We start from the raw sequence: 19,647 nt of genomic DNA, 5'->3' as shown, positions 1-19,647 counted from the left end.
AAGCAGCAGAAGTGAGCTTCAACTGCAGAAAGTTTTATTTCTAAATTTATCTAAAATTTTGACTAATATGATATAACTCTTTTTCAGGTTATTGTGAAGACAAAATAATGTATGCAAAGTGCCTGAACCGTATAATTGCTCAATGGATGCTATCATTGCTATTAAAATAGCAACTAACAGGGAAAGAGATTAGACACTGTTTGTCTTGATGAGTTAGTCACTGACCTATAGAAGGTGAAACAGGTTCCTCTGACCACCACCCTGGGTTTGAGGATGTTTTCTTTAAGATCTAGGTATTCTATCAAAGTTAAACCAGAACATGGAAGTCAAAACATAGAATAACTGCTCATCCTGACCCTTCCAGCAACCAAAAATTATCTACCTGATATTTGTTAATTAATAATATTAAAAGTATGTTTGTCAAATTTGCTCCCTCTGCCTACTAACCTTGTGAAGCAGTTGCGCTTTCAATTAGCATTTGTCCCCTCATTCAGCTTGCCCACAAGAGAGAAAACTATTTAGGGAAGTATTGATAAGCACCACTGCACGTGGGAGAGGAGGAGAGAGAGGATGACTACTGAGCAAGCTTCAATTTGTGCTTTTTATATCAGAGTCTTTTAATTCAGGGTTTTTCAGCCTTGGTACTACTGACATTTGGGACCAGGTAATTCTTTGTTGTGGGAGCTGTTCTGTGTATTATAGGATGTTTAGCAGCATCCCTGTCCTCTACCCACTAGATGCCAGCAGCATCTCCCTCTACCAAGTTTTGACATCCTAAAATGTCTCCAGACATTGCTAAAAGTTCTACTGGGGGCAAAGCACCCTAAGGTGAGAACCACTGATAAATGCATATATGTTTTGCTTAGCATTTTACACTTTGCAAATGCATTTAATATTCACAATAGTTATGTGAGTAGGCTGGGTATATATTCTCCTCCATTTTATAGACAGGGGAAACATAATTCTGTATTACTAAATGTTGTGACATTCAAATTTAAATTTTGAACCACTGGAGATGGTATCATGGGAGAGACTGGAAGACAACAGTCTGATTATTTTAATTAAGTATTTTTAGTAAAAATACTAAGCTTCCCCCCTTTCTTGAGAACTACAAAAGGGATGATCAGGCAGCCAACCTTGAAGAGGACCCCCTAAACAAAGGACAAGTATGAGATGCAGCCATGTAATTTAGAGTTAATTTTGGATTCAATTCATTAGCTGTAAAGATAATGGTTTGAAGAAAAATTTGCCTGTTCCTGCAGAGATGGAAAATGGGATAGCATGTGAATAAATGATTCTAATAGCTGGGATGATTTATCTTTAGGAGGTATGAGCATTCTATCTCTAAAGAAAGTCTGCCCATTAATTAAAATTGTTATGGAGATGTACAAAGAAGATTAAAATAGCTAAAAGCCACAGTATCAGCGGGCCTAAAACCAATGTCTTGGAAAATAAAGAAACTTCCCGGAGACTGGGACTCATAATCTACAGATATTAAAAGAAGAGAGGTTTCTAGATGCCAGGATGAGCTGGAATCTTAAGGTGCTGGGGAAAAAGATGAGGCCAAGGTCACTAACTTTCAAGTTGAACCCCTAAGTAGTACAAGCAGGCACCTATTAATTCATACATGTTATTTCACTCATTGTGTAGATATCAACACAGCTGCTTATTTCTGCTCCTATCTGCTGGGGCTTTTTACTACATCAGAAGTCAGGTTTGTAGACAGTGAAAATGTCATCACATTAAAAACAATCTGCTCCACATGTGTGAGATAATGGGATTGGGGGTTAATGAGCTCATGTCTGGGATATCGATCCAAATGTGAATAACTTGTAATTGGCCATCACTCAATGCCAGCTTATAACAGTCCAGGCTACATGAATGGGATATTTTATTCACTGAAATACAGAACCACAAAACCCAAAACCTGCTCACAGAATTGGCCAATTGCCAAACATCTCCCATCTTCCCTTTCCCCTCACTCCCCTACTGCCAGTTAAATACTAAATTATAGGAAAATACAAGATAATACATAGACACATCATAAATCTTGGCTCTACTTATACAATGGAAAAGCTGTGATTTATGACATAGCAAGACTACTTCTTTTTTACCAGTAAGCATCACTTTCATTATCTTGCCATCACAAACCCAGGTTTCAAAAGATTTGATCTCCACATACTAAGGTTATTTAAAACAAGAATGTTTTAAATAATGCCCCATCCAGCTCTAATTCCCTACAGTTCTATCTATGGCATCATCCTTTTAGATGAAGATACTAAGAATATTATTTACACACGATACATGTATACAATAGAATACTACTCAGCCATAAAAAATAATGAAATAATACCATTTGCAGCAACATGTATGCAACTAGCAATTATCATATTAAGTAAAGTAAGAAAGACAAATACCATATGATATCACTTATATGTGGAATCTTAAATATGGCACAAAGGAACGTATCTATGAAACAGACACACAGACATAGATAATAGACTTGTGATTGCCAAGTGGGAGGGTGTTGGGGGAGGGAAGGAGTGGGAGTGTGGGGTTAGCAGATGTAAACTATTAAATATAGGATGGATAAACAACAAGGTACTGTATAGCACAGGGAACTATATTCAATGTCTTATGATAAACCATAATGGAAAAGAATATAAAAAAAGAATGTCTACGTGTGTATAACTGAGTCACTTTGCTGTACAGCAGAGATTGTCAAAAAAATAAAAATGTAAATTTAAAAAATGATAGGAATTGGAACCTGGAAATTCTATAGATGTTTCTTATAAGTGGCCAAATATGTAGAAAGCAAAATCAGAAACCTTATTAGGCTCTGGAAATTCATATCCATTAGTCATATATGTCAACTGTTTACCATATATGACCAATCACCATTCAGCACAATAATTATGTCTTTAAAATGCATGTGAATCAAAAAATATATTATTCATAAACCAAAATACCATCTATAAATAGTAACACTGGCAGTTTATCAGTTAAATATAAAAGAACAGAGCCCCCAAAGCTAGAACTGGTAAGTTAACTGAAGGAAAGAAGAAGTCCAGAGAAACATAAGGTATCAGCCTCTACTTGGTGAAGGCTTGAACAGCTGAGATGCCATATTGGGCCTCCTGAGAGTTAGAGGGCAGCAGATGTAAAGGACAGGATACAGCCTTGGAGTTGAGCTTGAAGGCTATGGCTATCATGTATTTGTTGTGTCATAACTGGGTAAGCCCCTAAAGCTCTATGAACCTTAGTCCTCATATCTACATGTACGTGCCCTAAAACTCATTATGTGGACTGAAAAGATGATGATTGCTAAGGAACTTGTCACTTAGTAGGTACCCATTGAAAACTAATTTCCTTTCTTATCCAGTGTTGTTCAAGTCAATCCTTTCCTGGATTGTAATTACTATTAATCTTGAACTGATGAAAGATCAAACATCTTCAAATGAAATGGTTAAAAGAAAAGTGGGCAGAACATGTCTGTGAATATATAGCTATTTGACAGTGTGTGGCCACATTCATCCATAGCTCATATAAAACACTCAATATGCTAGATAAATCCCTGCCTATGATGCTATAGAATTGGGACTCTGAACTCTTACTCCCAAAAGTCACACGTCAGTTGTGAGAATCAGATGAAAATGAAAAGCCCTGGTGAAAAGTCTGATGGAGTAGGAAATGGCAACCCACTCCAGTATTCTTGCCTGGAAAATTACATGGATGGAGGAGCCTGGTGGGCTGCAGCCCACGGGTTCACAAAGAGTTGGACACAACTGAACACGAAGAATCTGAAGTGGGATTTGGATACTTTTGCACAAAGACCAACACTAGGGGGAGACTCTGTCCCTTCTCAGCTGAAAAAGGCTTGTAAATCTGCTTGCACCATCACCACCCCAGAGCCCTCTGAACATCTCCTGAATAATATCAAGTTCTATAATTGGTGAATAGAGTTGGACAGGCAACAAATGTCACTTGTAGGATGAGAGAACGAAATTCAAAAAAGTGACAAGAAATCATTTTCCCAAAGTCATTCATAAAGTCTAAAAAAAGTAATAATTTAAAAGTCACAGCTAACTAACATTATCAATTACCCAGCAATGTGTTTTTGTAACTACAATATTTTATTTTTCTTGGTATCCAAGTGATATTTAACAGTTGACAGTATCAGTGATATTAATGATAACAATGAAAGTAATAATACCTAATGTATACAAACTTTATGCATACTTCTGTTTGTTTGTTAATTCTTCCAACCATTCATTGGTTGGTATATTAATATTTAATAAATTTCTCTGTTAAAAATTAAAATCTAGAGAGGTTAAATGACTTTAAAAGTAGTCCAGAATAGTGGTTAAGAGCACAGATTGCAGAATCTAACTAGGTTCAAGTCTCAACTCTACCACTCGCTAATTGTGTGACCTTGGAAAGTTAAGCAACCCTCTGTTCTTTATTTTCCTCATGTGTAAACTAACATTAATAATAATACCTACCTCCCTGGATTGTTGGAAGAATGCAAAACAGGCATTCTGTTTTGCACACTGTAAGCACATCATAAGTGTGTTAGCCACTACATGACCCAACATCACATGCTTATTTTTATTGATTTATACCTCAGTTGGCTTCTCAGGTGGTGCTAGTAGGAAAGAACCTGCCAGCCAATACAGGCAGTACAATACAATATAATACAAAGAGATTAAAGGGATTACATCTGATAGACAGAGTGCCTGAAGAGCTATGGGTGGAGGTTTGTGACATTGTACAGGAGGCAATGATCAAGACCATCCCCAAGAAAAAGAAATGCAAAAAGGCAAAATGGCTGTCTGAGGAGGCTTTACAAATAGCTGAGAAAAGAAAAGAAAGGCAAAGGAGAAGAGGAAAGATATAAGCATCTGATTGCAGAGTTCCAAAGAACAGCAAGGAGAGATAAGAAAGCATTCCTCAGTGATTAATGCAAAGAAATAGAGGAAAACAACAGAATGGGAAAGACTAGAGATCTCTTCAAGAAAATTAGAGATACCAAGGGAACATTTCATGCAAAGATGGGCAAAATAAAGGAGAGAAATGGTATGGACCTAACAGAAGCAGCAGATATTCAGAAGAGGTGGCAAGAATACACAGAAAAACTGTACAAAAACGATCTTCACGACCCAGATAATCACGATGGTGTGATCACTCACCTAGAGCCAGACATTCTGGAATGTGAAGTCAAGTGGTCCTTAGGAAGCATCACTACGAACAAAGCTAGTGGATGTGATGAAATTCCAGTTGAGCTGTTTCAAATCCTGAAAGATGCTGCTGCTAAAGTGCTGCACTAAGTATGCCAGCAAATTTGGAAAGCTCAGCAGTGGCCACAGGGCTGGAAAAGGTCAGTTTTCATTCCAATCCCAAAGAAAGGCAATGCCAAAGAATGCTCAAACTACTGCACAATTGCACTCATCTCACACACTAGCAAAGTACTGCTCAAAATTCTCCAAGCTAGACTTCAATAGTATGTGAACTGTGAACTTCCAGATACTGAAGCTGGTTTTATTTTATATATATATATATATATATATATATATATATTTGCCTGCTATGGGTCTTGTTTGTCGCGTGTGGGATCTAGTTTCCTGACCAGGGATCGAACCTGAGCCCCCTGCGTTGAAAGTATGGAGTCTTAGCCACTGGACCACCAAGGAAGTCCCCAAGCTGGTTTTAGAAAAGGCAGAGGAACCAGAGATCCAATTGCCAACATTCGCTGGATCATCGAAAATCAAGAGAATTCCAGAAAAACATCTACTTCTGATTTACTGACTATGTCAAAGCCTTTGACTGTGTGGATCACAACAAACTGTGGGAAATTCTTCAAGAGATGGGAATACCATACTACTTGACTTGCCTCCTGAGAAATCTGTGTGCAGGTCAAGAAGCAACAGTAAGAACTGGACATGAAACAAGACTGGTTCCCAAATGGGAAAGGAGTTTGTCAAGGCTATATATTGTCACCCTGCTAATTTAACTTATATGCAGAGTACTTATATGCATATATATCATGTGAAATGCCAGGCTGGATGAAGTAGAAGCTGGAATCAAGATTGCCAGGAGAAATACCAATAACCTCAGATACACAGATGACACCACCCTTATGACAGAAAGTGAAGAGGAACTAAAGAGTCTCTTGATGACAGTGAAAGAGGAGAGTGAAAAAGCTGGCTTACAGCTCAACATTCAAAAAATTAAAATCATGGCATCCAGTCCCATCAGTTCATAGCAAATGAAACAATGGAAACTGTAACAGACTCTATTTTCTTGGGCTCCAAAATCACTGCAGATGGTGACTGCAAACATGAAATTAAAAGATGCTTGCTCCTTGGAAGAAAAGCTGTGACCAACCTAGACAGCATATTAAAAAACAGAGACACTACTTTGCCAACAAAGGTCCATCTAGTCAAAGCTATGATTTTTCCTGTGGTCATGTATGGATGTGAGATTTGGACTATAAAGAAAGCTGAACACTGAAGAATTGATGCTTTTGAACTGTGGTGTTGGAGAAGACTCTTGAGAGTCCCTTGAACTACAAGGAGATCAAACCAGTCAATTGTAAAGGAAATCAGTCCTGAATATACATTGGTAGGACTGAGGCTGAAGCTGAAGCTCCAATACTTTGGCCACCTGATGCGAAGAGCTGACTCATTTGAAAAGACTCTGATGCTGGGAAAGATTGAAGGCAGAAGGAGAAGGGGACAACAGAGGATGAGATGGTTGGGTGGCGTCAGCAACTCGATGGACTTGAGTTTGAGCAAGCTCTGGGAGTTGATGATGGACAGGGAAGCCTGGTGTGCTGCAGTCCATGGGGTCACAAAAAGTCACACATGGCTGAGCAACTGAACTGAAGTAAAGAGATGTGGGTTTGACCTCTAGGTCAGGAAGATCCCCTGGAGGGGGCCATAGCTACCCACTCCAGTATTCTTGCCTGGAGAATCCCATGGACAGAGAAGTCTGGCAAGGTACAGTCCATAGGGTCGCAAAGAGTTGGATACGACTGAAGTGACTGAGCATGCACGCACACACACATACATCAATTACTTAATCACCGCCTGTGTCAGCACAGTCTTAGGCACTGGGGGAAAGCTATGTCAAAGATCTTATATTTTGTTAGGAAAGAGATTATGTAATCCTTGTAAGTGGATGCCATGCAGCTCACAGAGGAGAGAGGTTAGTACCAGGTAAGTGATGGGTAATGCCAGAGCCCAGACTGGACATCAGCAAACATCAGCATCTCCAGAAAGGGATTCTCGTCAATAGCTCTGAAGGTATTTTCAAGCTTTATGGATGGAGATGACTCTAAGAATAGTAATAGCTAATGCTAACTCTGAAATTCTCTGGCCAAATCAATTGACCTTTGGGATTCCATTTCTTGATACAAAAAAAAAAAATGCCACTCTCCTTAAGGTTGCTCTAGGAAATAATTAAAATTACTATGCAAGATTCCATTTTTTGTGAAGAATCTTGCAAAGGCATGAAACCTGGCAGTGAGATCAGTGGATAACTGTCAGATCACCAAACACCTTTTCTAAGAAGTGAATTTGTCAAAGCAGAACACACAGAGCAACACCAGGAGTGTTCGCCATAGTGTCCCAGATCCAGGAAATGGGGTTCTTGTCTGGTGGCTTCCAAAGCTCTCACTACTAAGAACACCTTTTCCTACTTATCCATCAAGAACTGCATGTTTTTAAAGCTACCATGTTGAATATATTAAGTAAAAATAAATTCTCTATTGTGACTCATTGGAGAGCATTTCATGAATGTTAGATGCAAGTGTTACCATCCTGAGCTGTATAATGCAACAAAACAAAATAAAAATTTACCACAACACACTTATTGGAGAAAAATAGGAAAATAGAGAAAAGAGTAAAGGAATGGGAATGCCACCCTTAATTCAATCACCACTGTAAGATTTTAACACATTTCCTTTCAATCTTTATTTTAGGCATTGTTTTTCTTAAAGTAATTGAGATCATATTGTATATTCCTAAGGCAAATAAAATGGACATTTCTCTAGGTACAGGTGAAGAGGAATTGGGTACTATTTGTCCTTCCCAAACTGTCCCCTCAGCACACCCTGACACTCTGTACCACCCTGCAATACCCTTATCATAGCACTTCCAACAATGTACTAAGTTAATCTATTACTAGATGTAATTCTCCCTCTGCTATGGTCTGAATGTGTCTACCCAATATTCATATGTTGAAACCTAATCCCCAAAGTGATGGAATTTGGAGGTGGACTCTTTGGGAGGTGAACAGATCATGACAGTGGGGTCCTCACAAATGGGATTAGAGCTCTTCTTATAAGGGAAACCTCAGAAAAATCCTTTGCCCCATCATCAAGTTAGGTTACAGCAAAAAGGTAGCATCTCTGAATCAAGAAGTGGGCCCTCATCAGACATGGAATCTGCCAGCACCTCTATCTTGGATTTACCAGACTTTATAACTGGTGCTGGAGAAGACTCCTGAGAGTCCCTTGGACAACAAGATCAAGCCAGTCAATCTTAAGGGAAATCAATGCTGAAAACTCACTGGAATGACTGATGGTGAAGCTGAAATTCCAGTGTTTTGGTCATCTGATGTGAACAGCTGACTCATTGGAAAAGTCCCTGATGCTGGGAAAGAATGAGAGCAGAAGGAGAAAAGGGCATCAGAGGATGAGATGGTGGTATGGCATCACCAATGCAATGAATGTGAACTTGAGCAACCTTTGGGAGACGGTGAGGGACAGAGAGGCCTGGTGTGCTGTAGTCCATGGAGTCACAAAGAGTCGGACCCGACTGGGTGACTGAGCAACAATAACTGTGACAAATAAATGTATATTGTCTATGAGTGACCCAGTTTATGATTTTTTTTGTTAGAATAGCCCGAATTGGACCAAGACACCTTCTGTACTATCAAACTGTGTCTTACTCATCTCCATACCCTCTGCAACTTAGCTGGCATATAGTATACATTTGATACTTTTTTGCTGAATTAAACTGTGATAGATAGATAGACAGGAACCCTATTACTGCCTTGGCATATTACAAAAGGTTTGGTTCAGTTCTCTTATTTCACAGATGAAAAAATGAAAACCAGTGTGGCCTAAGGGACAGAAGTTTCCATGTAGGACTGAGTGATCAACAAAAAGCAACAGATGACAACAAAAGCTGGTATATGTTGGAATTCCTTCACTTTAAGATAACCACTGTTCATAAGTGGCCATCTTTCATGCAATTTGCACAAATAGGATAATATGTAATATTTATAAAGTTGCTTTTCATAAACTAGTCATGTACAGATATGAGAGTCGGACCATAAAGAAGGCTGAGCATTGAAGAACTGATGCTTTGAACTGTGGTATTGGAGAAGACTCCTGAGAGTTCCTTGGACTGCAAATATATCAAACCAGTCAATCCTAAAGAAAACAACCTAGAATATTGATTGGAAGGACTGATGCTGAAGCTGAAGCTCCAATACTTTGGCCATCTGATGTGAAGGGCCAACCCATCAGAAAAGAACCTGATGCTGGGAAATGTTGAAGGTAGGAGGAGAAGGGGACAATAGAGGATGAGATGGTTGGATGGCATCACCAACTCAATGGTGATGAGTTGGAGCAAACTCCAGGAGATGGTGAAGGACAGGGAAACCTGGCTTGCTACAGTCCATGTGGTTGTCAACAGTTGGACACCACTGAGCAACTGAACAACAAACATCTTTTTTTTAAACTTCCCCCTCCTTCAGTCCCTCCCTCTCTATTAGACATCCGTCTGCTTCATCTCAACTCCCACGTAACCAGTGTTAATGAACTGCTTTGTATCATTTCATGACACTTACGTGCTGCTAGAAACATGAACAAACATAAATACATATACGACGTGCAGTTGTCATCTGTTTTTCAAAAACAGATGGGATCATATATATACACTTCTCTAAAGTGGGTCCTGTGGTCAGATGCTACGCTGTCCTTGGTTTCGTGCCTGGGGATCAGGCATTTTGTAAGTTCCTAGATAAGTTTTGGCTGCAGCTTTGCAGATAGGAAAGGCAAACCCATACTGAGAACATGGCATCTGTATCTATGAGGACAAATCACTGGCTCTTCCAGGAGGAAAGGAACCCAGTGTAGTTGAATTGCCACCAAGGCGCTGGTAGTCTTCTTGAGGAACTGTGTTCATTCTTTTCTTTCCAGGCCCCTGACCAGCCATTTAGGCCACTGGCCACAGCCCAGATTTCTAACAACCACTCTAAGCAGCAAATTTGTGCCATCCCCTGAGGTCCTTGCCAGGGTTAAACGCCATGTACTGAGAGAGTTTCCTAAGGCCAGTGAATTCTTGTTTATTCAGTTTTATGTTCTGCCTCCTTGATTACCTCCCATCAAAATTTATTCCCAGGCAGACTGCCCTGGCTCCTGCCAGCGTGTGCTAGCCAGTTCCTTGGAGGAGTAATCTTTCCTTCCTTATCAGGCCTAGCACAACCCCAGGGAGTTTCTGCTGGGAATTCACCTCATTATCACACTGGCATTCAGGAGAGCAGCAGGGCTACTCCTAGGAGAGGCACGTGCTGCCTTATTGAGGCGAGTCTCTGCAGCGTCTTCCCACACGGGGAAGGGCTTGCCCCCTTCATAGAGAGGGGTGGGCAGAAACTTTCATGGGTTCAAAGGAGTCTACAGAGCCAGAATCCTTGTGAGCCTCCACCTAGATGTCCTTGTCACACATATCAGAGTCCTAAACATTCCCAACCCTGCCCTTAGCACTACACACCTGGCTTGTTGAGTGTCGAAGGGTTTCCCAAGCTCCTTGATTTTAACTAGCAAGGTCTGCACTTGCTTCTCATCTCCACTTACACTGGCCTCTCAACACCCCCAAAAAGCTTCTACAGAGAGGCCCTCAAGCTCTCGCATTTAGCCTTTAGAGGTTTAACAACCCTCAGTCTCTCATATCTCTGCAGAGCATTAACACAACCTCTAAACATCAACCAAAGCCAATGCCCTTATTTGCATTTTAAACAGCTGACACATCAAGGGTGTTCCTATTCACCAGGTCACCAACAGGGAAATTTTTAGCAATTGGGCTGCCACCTGTATACCTGTACAAGGACTCTCTGTGTCCTATAGGTTACATGGTGTGAATGAACAATACCTCCATCCCACAAGATGTCAACATCCTAATCACCAGATCAGGTAAATACACTTTCCTACATGGCAGAAAGGAATTTGCAAATGTGATAAAACTGAGAATCTTGGGATGGGGGATTAACCTGGATTATATATTGGTGGATCCAATGTAATCACAAGTCTTTAAAACTGAAAGATGAAGACAGGAGAATCAGAGTTAGAGAGAGATTTGAAGATGTTATGCTACCAGCTTTGAAGATGGAGGAAACATTTGCTGAATAATTAGAAAGACAGAACATCTCTGCACATGCCATTTGCCTTTCAGTTGTGTAGACTGCCAGTCCGTAAGCTTAGTCCATAGGTTTAGTCCATAGAGTCGAGTGAAAATATTCAAAATGACCAGAAATTATATGCTTCCTACTAGCAAATTAAAAATACATGATATTAAAAAGAACATTTATTGAGGCTTTTTTTAAGTATAAGGTTTAAAAAAATTAGGAAGAAGAAAAGCAGGTGTAGGCTAAAGTAAAAATTCCTGATTTTTTTCCAACACATGTCCCATGTGTAATGTTCAGTCACAATGGGTTACAAGTTTCTGCACAGAATGTGGTTTCTGGATATAACTCCACCCTTCCCTCTCTTGTACCACTACTAAAATCATAATTGGGATAATATCTAGATATTTAAAAGTAAAACCTGACTCAGCAGTCAAGCTTTGACTGTATTTGACATGGACCTATTTTGTTACTAGAAATAATGACAAAAATAGCCAAAATTATTATAGTTACATTTAATTTCATACAACTGTAGTTATTTTAATAATAACCATAAAAATGATATTTGCTGCTGCTGCTACTGCTAAGTTGCTTCAGTCGTGTCCGACTCTATGCAACCCCATAGATGGCAGCCCAGCAGGCTTCCCTGTCCCTGGGATTCTCCAGGCAAGAAGACTGGAGGTGGGTTGCCATTTACCTGGAGGAAATATTTTTAAATGTTTGTTGAGGAGCCTAGCACTCAGAATACTCAATACATTTTAGATGATATTATTATTGTTGTTTTTGAAAGTAACAACTACCAATTACATGTAGATGTTTCATAATCAGGATAATCTGTAGCCATAAGAGTAACTTCTGGGTGCTTCTGTGTCCTTGCCACGTGTTCTCCATCCACCTCTGATGTCAGCTACAGAGGGTTACATGCCTGCTCTCCCACCTCATGCTACAAGTATTCCATCTCAAATGGGACTCTGCATTCAGCATTCTGCACTATACTTTGGAGCTTATTTGTCTGGGCATGAGGAATACAGCCTGAACATGCAGAGCTTATGGGGAAACCCTCAACTGATAGGGAGCAAGAACCACTGTCTTTCAGGAGGACAATTCTGGGTGGAATTCTGTTAGCTGTTCAGGTGACCTCAGTAGAATTGCCCTCCTCACGATGTTCCCAGCAAACTACTCCTCCTCTCCTGACTCAGGCCCAACTCCCTCACTCCTGCTTCCTAGGATCACCCCCTAAACAAACCACCTGCATCCAATTCCTTATCTCAGGCTCTGCTTTCAAGGCAACCCAAATCAAGGCGTTCCATTCTCTGGCTCTAGGTAATAACCAGATATATAAACTGGAACTGCTTTAGATGGGTGGTCTCTGACGCAAAGCAAAATCAGATTATCCTTATTTTACATTAAAAAATATTTTAAATGGAAGGAGAGAACATTTTCAGATAGGACATTTTATAAAAGAATGTTCATTATATTATATTCTGGGAACCCCTAAAAAACATGTAGGAAATAACTATGCTTAAAATTAGGAGAGAAGAGACAAAAGAGAGAGAAAAGCCAAGGCTTTCAGCAACCTGAATCATTATTCCCATATTCAGCATTGATGAGTCAGGTCATCACTGATCCCTGTTCAATTCTTTCTGTTGCAGGCCTTTAAGGGAATTTTCTATGTAACTTCTTGGATGTCTGATCAATTCAAGCCTGAGCTTTTTGGCTGAATAGGGTCCTGGCAAAGTTCCAGAAGCTGATGGACTGTTTGTACTGGCCATATCACAGGTATTTGACTGCATGTCCGATCATATGGTGGTAATAGCCAGCATTCTTGAGAACATTTAAGTCCCTTAACAATTGTGAGTGACACAAAAAAATTAGAATATCATAAAGCCCTAAAGAGATCAAGTGACCAAGAAAAAATACTCAGATCTGTTTGAGTAATTGCCTTGAGAGTATTGACCATATAACATTTTATCCAACAGGTACATTTAGAACATTCACTATGATATAACAGTTAACAGTTACAGAGCAGTTTTACATGAATTATCTCATAAACATCCCAACATAACCTATAGGATGGGCATATATTTTCTACTTCACAGATGATGCAACTGAAATCCAAAAAAGTATTTAACATTAGGAAGGTGCTCCATGAACACTGGTGAATAAACAACATACCTGACATCAGATCAAATATTCTAATTCTCAGTTCTCTGCTCTTTCCCCTACTTCCTGCTATCTAGTTAGACAGGACCAAGTACCGCCTCTAACAGGAAATGCCAGTGAAAAGTCTTTGTTCTCTGCCGTAAGGACTCATAATCTCATTGCGGAGCAAAAACAAGTGCCATACTTAATGGAGTGAATTGCCTCTGTGTCACAAAGCTTACAGAGAGAGTGATGAACGCCGGCTTATTAAGGGAGGTTAGGGGAGGCTCTCTAGACAGGAATAGGAGTGAAGCTGAGTCTTGAAGGATGGTGAGTATTTTCATGGGGCAAAATCACTACAACCAATTAGGAGGACGTTGAGGAGATAACAGCTTTGGATTTCAAAAACCTAACAGGTTTTTTATTAACTATTTAATATTCTTTAATGTGCTTTCAGTTTTATTTACTACAGTGGGTAGCTCAGCTGGTTAAGAATCCACCTGCCAGGCAGAAGACCCCACTTCAATTCCTGGGTCGGGAAGTTCCCCCGGAAAAGGGATAGGCTACTCACTTCTTCCCTGGAGGCTCAGACAGTTAAGAATCCACCTGCAATGTGGGAGACCTGGGTTGGGAAGATCCCTGGGTTGGAAAGATCCCCTGGAGAAGGGAACCTATTACCACTCTATTACTCTGGCCTGAAGAATTCCATGGACAGAGGAGCCTGGCAGACTACAGCCTATGAGGTCACAAAGAGTCGGACACAACTGAGCAACTTCCACTTAAAGTTTTTATGAACCACACATATCTTAAGCTCTTCAATTAAATCACTTTTCAGTTATCAAGGATCAATTAGCTCAGTTCCATGATTTCCAACCTTTTTGAGCCTGTGGCCCAAGAATCTTACGTGGAAGCCAAATACCATATAAAGAGGAGCTGTTTTGGTAGAAGAAGGTTGGATACAGGTGATTAAAGACCCATGTAAAGGGGGTTGTTCACACAAGGCAAGGCCTACCAGCCACCATTCTGCTATGTTAGACAAGATACACATATTACTTTATGTCAAGCTAGGAAAAGAGAAACTACTTCATCATTTTAGCTGAGAAAATAAGATATAAGGACCTGGTTTGATGGTGTTGGAGCACTGAAAGGCAAAAGGGAATCCAAGGTAACACAAGAGAGGTTAACTTCTCTCCCTTAGGGCTCAGGAAACAAAGGGAGAAGGTGGGAGCGTTAAATCCTCTGATGTTGGAAGGAGCACCCCCCCCCCCCCCCGCCCCCGCCCCGAGCTGGTACTCAGACCTCAGGGAAGGGGACTCTGCTCTGGCAATCCTAGTACCTCTGATGTGGGATGATGAGGCAAGTTCTGGGGGAGCCAATGACAAAGTTAGGGACTGGAACAAATTGCCATTGAGAGGATGAAGGGCCATTGCTGGGGTGACCCTGGTGGTAGCAACAAAAAAAAAGACAGAAGGACCAAGTCCCCCCTTCCTCCTCCTGCCTGCCAGTCTCCTCTACTGTCTCCTGTTGGTGGGACTCAACAGGAGCCAGCTGGTGGAGAAAAAAGGTGGTGTGCAGAGTCCCAACCCCAGCATCATAGAGCCAAGAGTCAAAGGGTAAAGCTGAGAAACACAGATTCATAACAAATATGATGACAAGAAGGATTGGACAAGGTACCAAAGGTGGCTCTGCCCTGAAGTCTTATGGCTGTTGGGAAAATAATTCAGAGTTTATGTCTCACAGATTGCAAACCAGGTGTTCTATCTTATCTCTGAAGAACAAGGTATTGTACATTCAATTGAACATGAAGCTTAAGTTAGTAAGCACAACTATTGACAGAAACATACCAGGGCCATGGGATGAAGGACCAACATAGAGCCTCAAATTCTGAAATATCTCACTTTTCCATATTTCCTGGTTCAGAAGTTATTAATAAGTAGTGATTTATTCTCTTCTTTACATATCTTCTGTCTCTTCAGACAGCTTTATTTTCTGCAATTTACATGCATAAGGATGGACAAATTAGTGATACAGCCACTAACTGCAAGTCTATTAAATGTATGTACCATTTTCCCCATCTGTCAACTGGGATGATTAATCCACAGAAATGAGGGTTCTCATTAGTGATTATCATTCATTCATCCAACAAATGTATTTTAACAACTACCCTATGCCAGATATTGTTTCAGGGGCCGAGGTTAAAACACTTGATGTAGACAAAGCACCCCTAACAGTTCAGAACCAGAAAAACTCTAAGGAATGGAAAGTCCACTCCAGTGACTTCCAAAGAGTGTTCCATGATTTTCACTTAAGAAATCACAAGCGAGGCAGCCAGAACTGTAGGATGTGCTGTGAGGCCATCAGGGACCCAGGTTCTTTCCACCTTTCTGCTCAGCTCCTCATCAGGCTGCTTTAGTATGCCTGCTTGCTGTTTCATGATCATGATCATGCTGTCAGGATTTATATCCACATTCCAATTAAGCAGCAGGAAGGGAGAAAGATGTAGCAATGCCTGTGTTAGAAAAGGGAAGGCTTCCCAGAAATCTCGAACAGACTTCTGCTCATGTCATTGACCAGAAACCAATGTCAGGGTGAACATTTTTGCTGGACATATTTCCACACCAAATAAAACTGGAAATCTGCTGGTAAAGGAGAAAGGGCACTGGATAATTCTCTAGCAGTCTCCACCACAGCCCCTGGTCACGGAGTTTATATTCCAGTTTAGTGGATTGTATTAATAGGGCTTTGCAGTTGCAACCACTGGAGTCAACAGAAAAGGAATTTGTTGGAAGGATGTGGACCAGCTCACAGAATCGAAGGGACATTGGAGAGTCATGTCATCGAAAGACAGGAAGCAGGGCAGCCTCTGAGGGGTCTCGTTTGGTGACAGTGGTTTGAAAAATGAACCCCAACCGCAGAAGATGTGATGCAGAATCTTACAAGAGGACCCCAAGGGCTAGCCTGAGTCCTAGCAGCCCTGCCACACCTGCACACAATGGGAGAGGGGGTTCCGCAAAAGAGTCAGGGAGCACTCACCAGGAAAAGGGGTCCGGGAGCTGAGCAGGTCAATGGCTCCAGGACACTGACCAAGAGACCGATATCTCTGAAAGGATTTCAGTTTTCCAGACAACAAATTCTCAAGTGCTATTAAGCACTGTAAAATTCTTAATACTATACCTTGATCTTAAAACCACATTTGCTCCTGTTCTTTAATACCTCAGGAAAATCTAATCTTCACTTTTCTATACTGAATCAGAACCGCAAAAAAAAAAAAAAAAAGCTTGCACTAAAAGGAAAACAGACAGCAGAAGATTTGCTATCTTTTGGTAACATTTTATATAAAGATTCTCTTGAATGTAGGTTAGGGAGCTATTAAAAAATTAAATAAGGGAAGAGCATCACTTCTGCTATTTGACTTGAAGATGTTCACAGCGGGACAACATAAAATCAGAATTTTATAGTGTTGCCTGAAAATAACACCATACCTTGAACTAGAAGCTCATAGGCAGATCAGGCCATTAAGGACTATTACCCATGTTATTACTGCTAAAATATTTATATATTATAATTTCATAATAAGGTGTTTCCAAAGAAAATAATGCTGGCTGAAAATGCATCTATTAGTAAAGCCATTCCAGCATAGTGTTGTTTGAAAATCTCTGCAGAAGCAAAAGCCAAAAACATCAAACAATTGTTAGAAGTTTGGATTTTGCCCCTCTAAATGCCTTTTTCCTGAACTTTGAAAACTGTTACAGCAAATAAAGACCTAGAAAATTAAGCACAAGTGTGAAATTTGTTAAAAATAAAACAATTTATATAGGTCCAGGTGCCACTGTTATTCACATTCTTTTTCTATGGTAAAATTATTTCAACTTTGAATCAGTTTTGAAGTCTTCCTTTAGTTCAGTTCAGTCGCTCAGTCATGTCTGACACTTTGCGACCCCATGAATCGCAGCACGCCAGGGCTCCTTGTCCATTACCATCTCCCAGAATTTACTCAAACTCGTGTCCAGTAATCAGTTCAGTTTAGTTCAGTTTCTCGGTCATGTCCAAATCTGTGACCCCGTGGACTGCAGCACACCAGGCTTTCCTGTCCTTCACCAACTCCCGGAGTTTACTCAAACTCATGTCTATTGAGTAAGTGATGCCATCCAGCCATCTTTTCCTCTGTTCTCTTCTCCTCCTGTCTTCAATATGTCCAAGCATCAGAGTCTTTTCCAACAAGTCAGTTCTTCATATCAGGTGGCCAAAGTTTTGGAGCTTCAGCTTCAGCATCAGTCCTTCTAATGAATATTCAGGACTGATTTCCTTTGGAGGGACTCTCAAGAGTCTTCTCCAAACGACAGTTCAAAAGAATCAGTCCTTAGGCGCTCAGCTTTCTTCACAGTCCAACTCTCACATCCATACATGACTACTGGAAAAACCGTAGTTTTGACTAGACTGGCCATTATTGGTAAAGGTTGGTCATAGCTTTTCTTTAAAGGAACAGCGTCTTTTAATTTCATGGCTGCAGTCACCATCTGCAGTGATTTTGGAGCCCCCAGAAATAAAGTGTGTCACTGTTTCCATTATTTCCCCATCTATTTGCCATAAACTGATGGGACCATGTGCCATGATCTTAGCTTTCTGAATGCTGAGTTTTAAGCCAACTTCTTCACTCTCCTCTTTCACTTTCATCGCAAGGCCCTTTAGTTCCTCTTTGCTTTCTGCCATAAGGGTGCTGTCATCTGCATATCTGAGGTTATTGATATTTCTCCCAGAAATCTTGATTATAGCTTATGCTTCATCCACCTTGGCATTTCTCATGATGTACTCTCAGTTCAGTTCGGTTCAGTCGCTCAGTCATGTCCGACTCTTTGCAACCCCATGAATCGCAGCACGCCAGGCCTCCCTGTCCATCACCATCTCCCGGAGTTCACTCAGACTCACATCTATCGAGTCCGTGATGCCATCCAGCCATCTCATCCTCTGTCGTCCCCTTCTCCTCCTGCCTGCAATCCCTTGCAGCATCAGTGTCTTTTCCAATGAGTCAACTCTTCGCATGTCAGTTTTCATTCTAATTCTAAAGAAAGGCAATGCCAAAGAATGCTCAAACTACCACACAATTGCACTCATCTCACATGCTAGTAAAGTAATGCTCAAAATTCTCCAAGCCAGGCTTCAGCAATACGTGAACCATGAACTCCCTGATGTTCAAGCTGGTTTTAGAAAAGGCAGAGGAACCACAGATCAAATTGCCAACATCCGCTGGATCATGGAAAAAGCAAGAGAGTTCCAGAGAAACATCTATTTCTGCTTTATTGACTATGCCAAAGCCTTTGACTGTGTGGATCACAATAAACTGTGGAAAATTCTGAGAGAGATGGGAATACCAGACCACCTAACCTGCCTCTTGAGAAATCTGTATGCAGGTCAGGAAGCAACAGTTAGAACGGGACATGGAACAACAGACTGGTTCCAAATAGGAAAAGGAGTAGGTCAAGGCTGTATATTGTCACCCTGCTTATTTAACTTATATGCAGAGTACATCATGAGAAACGCTGGACTGGAAGAAACACAAGCTGGAATCAAGATTGCCGGGAGCAATATCAATAACCTCAGCTATGCAGATAACACCACTCTAATGGCAGAAAGTGAAGAGGAACTAAAAAGCCTCTTGATGAAAATGAAAGAGGAGAGCAAAAAGTTGGCTTAAAGCTCAACATTCAGAAAATGAAGATCATGGCATCCAGTCCATCACTTCATGGGAAATAGATGGGGAAACAGTAGAAACAGTGTCAGTTTATTTTTGGGGGCTCCAAAATCACTGCAGATGGTGACTGCAGCCATGAAATTAAAAGACGCTTACTCCTTGGAAGAAAAGTTATGACCAACCTAGATAGTATATTCGAAAGCAGAGACATTACTTTGCCAACAAAGGTCCGTCTAGTCAAGGCTATGGTTTTCCCTCTGGTCATGTATGGATGTGAGAGTTGGACTATGAAGAAGGCTGAGCGCCGAAGAATTGATGCTTTTGAACTGTGGTGTTGGAGAAGACTCTTGAGAGTCCCATAGGTTAAATAAGCAGGGTGACAATATATAGCCTTGACGTACTCCTTT

The sequence above is a fragment of the Budorcas taxicolor genome, chromosome 5 (assembly GCF_023091745.1).
Source record: "Budorcas taxicolor isolate Tak-1 chromosome 5, Takin1.1, whole genome shotgun sequence".
Lineage (NCBI taxonomy): Eukaryota > Metazoa > Chordata > Mammalia > Artiodactyla > Bovidae > Budorcas > Budorcas taxicolor.
Note: the sequence above shows the minus strand (reverse complement) of the source record.